The following is a 3,356-nucleotide window of genomic DNA, read 5'->3' as shown; positions in this document are numbered from 1 at the left end:
GCGCAGTGTAAGTTTTCTGCTCAAAAGTCATTCCAAAGGGAATGCAGAGCCAAATACCACCGAAATATAAGGCGAAGAAGTTCAAAAGTCGTTCCTAAGGGGATGCAGAACTTATACCACATAAATAGAAGGTGAAGAAGCTCAAAAGTCGTTGCTAAGGGGATGCAGAGCTTAGACTCAAAAGACGTTCCTAAGGGGATGCGGAGTATTCCATGTACCAGTGGGGGCGTATGTGTGGGTGTTAAAGCATCATCATATTGCATCATATTATCGCATCATTTAGCATAGCATCACATCATACATCATATCGCATCAACAGAAAGATTGAATACGAAGCAAACCTTTGGAAATACTTCGTTGAACGAAAATTTGCTAAGGCATGAAGCAAGCTTCGGGTGACAATTCTATCAGATCTGCCCTAGAAGGGGCTTCCTTCTTTACGAAGCATGAAAAGAAGGGAAGGTGTTTTTTCGCCGAAGGCTCAAAAAGCGGTATGTGTGTATGTTTCATGCATCGCAAAGAAATAAATTACAACAGCTTACATATTCGATTCAATGTTACATACATAAAATGTTACATAGTTTTGTTACAATATAAGCCTAATCTTCCTTCAAATTGTTTCATACATCAAGCATTTCAAAATATTAATACAATAAAATCTATTCTTCCCTAAGGACTTTTTCTGCGACTTCGTTCAATAGTTTATCGACGACTTCGTCGATAATGGAGTTCGCCATGCTTATAATATCTAGTGCTTCCTTCATCTCTGGATAAGCTAAGGGATTGTACGGCTCCGGTGGCGGGGATAGTTCAGCTGTAGTAGGTAAGCTGTTAGTTCGAAGCCACAAAGCAAGTACTGAAGCCAAAAAATCAAAAACAATACCTATGTGCCTTTCGCGCTCAGTAGCCTCTTCAGCTCGCTTTGCTTCTTCCCGGGCGTCGTGGGTGTCTTTTTCATTCCTTTTTATAATTTCGTTGGCTAGCTCTCGGCCACCGTTCACTAGACATCGGAATAAAACTTCCCGCCCATTAAAGTTGCTTCGGCTGAAGGATCCTTCGTGTCGTCTATGGAGAAGGCAGCTTCGGCCTGGGCTATAGCCTTAACGTGATCACATCCAACCTTCTCCAAGATAGCTGCGATTCCCCGAGCACCAGAGAAAGCACAAATATCCCCGCGAGCATTCAAGATTTCCTCGAAAGCTTCAGCTTCCACACTTATCCATTCAATAACGCCCTCGGGGTCGCCCCGGATAAAATTTTCTTCAGAAGACTAGGCGCCCACTTTGGAGAAGCTAGTTTTTAGTTTCTTCATGCAATCCAAGGATTTCTCAAAACACCTTTCCTTGGATTCGTGAAGTTCTTCAACATTTTTCTCTAGCTTATTTTTCTAATATTCACTAATCTCTTGGTTAGCCTGTGCGAGCGCGCAGTTCTCATTAGCTTCGACAAGTTTTTTACGAAGATCTTCAACCTCAGCTTTATGAGCTTCGGCCTGAGCATTACACTTTGCTTCGTCTTCTTTTATTTTATTCACCAATGAAATCAAAATCTTGTCTTTTTTCAAACCTTCATTTCTTAGCTCAATTACCTCTGAGCGAAGGTTGCTGAGAGCTATTGTGCAACCTTCGTCTTCGGCGCTCTTTTGTGCCCTCAAGGCATTACTAAGAATTAATCCCTACAAGAAAAAGAAATAATTAAGTATAGCAATGAAGTTCTTCATTTCCAATTTTAAAAGTTAACTTCTATACCTTTATACTATTATACCAAGGCTATCAGCAAGATCATCCTTCGACATGGTCGAAAGGCCTTCTTCAAGCTTCGGAAATCCCATACTTTTAGCGATCTCCCGGCAAACAGATATTTCTTTGTTGTCTGGGAGACAGTACAGGAAATCATCTTCGTTAGCGCCGTTAAACACTAAGGCTCCCTTCGGATATTTTAATTTTTGGGCATAGTGTCTGGCTTCCAGGATTTCTTCTTCGGATAATGTTTTCCCCGAAGCATGTCGATAAATGTAATCAACATCTTCGACTGGAGCTTCGGGGGCAGGAGATTTTGCTTTTTCTGCCATACCTTGCCCTGTTGTCATGCCGGTATCTGAAGTTTGCTAATCAGCCTTGTCTTCAGACGCGATAGCCTTCGTCTCAATGTGCACTGTAGGCTCAGCTTCGGCTTTGGCCTGGCCCTTGGCAACCTCGGCAACTTTCTTAATAGAAGCAGGGGTCAAGGCCTTTGTAGTCTCCATAACAGCGTCTAGCACGCTGGCCATCCTCCTCCTCTTGGGAGTTGCGGCAGGAGCTTTTTGCATCTTCAGCAAATTTGCCTCTGCCGGTGGGCTCAGGATTTCTGGCATTTTTACTGTTTCTTCCACCTTTGGTTCTTCGACCGTATCATCCTTAGCTTTGGGCAGCCCGACTGTAGGCACCTTCGGCATTACAATATACTCTTCAGTGCTCTGCACGATGGAAGCAGCTTGTTTTGCTTCGGCACTTGAAGAGGTCCCTTCACCAAATTCAGGCACTATGGTCGGTTCAATATATCGAGGCCGGTGGGTCAGAACCTCCATTTTCTTGCCTTTCGGCATAGCAGTGGTGGCCGAAGCGATAGTTTTTCTCTTCTTCTCTTGCCTTCACAGCGGGTAGTGATAGTCAAGGTATACAAAGCCGATTGCATCAAATACCCTGTTCAATCCTTTCTTCCCCCGGCCCCTGAAGGCTGCGAACAAGGCATCATCCTCGGCCTTGGAATATGTCCCAAGCAGCTCGTCACTGGTAGCTTCAATACATTTCAACCAGTCATCATTTGGTTCGTCAAACTTCGCTCTAAACCTGAAGGTATATTTCAATCGAACCAGGTCACCTTCACTAGATTCGACAGTAGTTTCCTTCGGCATATACTAGCTCTCCACAAGTGGCCACACCCTGAAGGATATGTGCTCTTGAATTAATCCCTCGTGCCAATGAAGGCACAAACAGTACTAAAGGCCTTCTGGCATGCTTCAACATCGCTATCAATATCCACCTTCGGCCTTTGGAGGCCGAAGCGAGACCAGATGGGGCGCTGGATAATTTCCTTGATGTATTCCCTTTTAATCAGATCATTTTTAACATAAAACCACTCCTCCATCCAGGCCGCGGGCCATCTTTTCCGGTATGTTGGCACCGAGTAACTTGCATTAGAGCGGGCAATGAACCCGTAGCAGCCGAAGTTGTTGTGGTATTGTTCTTTGCCAATAGTCTTCGTCTCGTATAAAAGCTCGTGCATACTGCAGAAGCACTTTGCTCTCGGCTCCAGGCCCTGGCTTCTTACAGCCCAGACAAACATCCCCATCCTAATTATAGCTTTGGGGGTAATCT

The sequence above is a fragment of the Zea mays genome, chromosome 9 (assembly GCF_902167145.1).
Source record: "Zea mays cultivar B73 chromosome 9, Zm-B73-REFERENCE-NAM-5.0, whole genome shotgun sequence".
Classification (NCBI taxonomy): Eukaryota; Viridiplantae; Streptophyta; class Magnoliopsida; order Poales; family Poaceae; genus Zea; species Zea mays.
The sequence above is the reverse complement of the archived record's forward strand: the minus strand, read 5'-3'. Positions refer to the sequence as shown.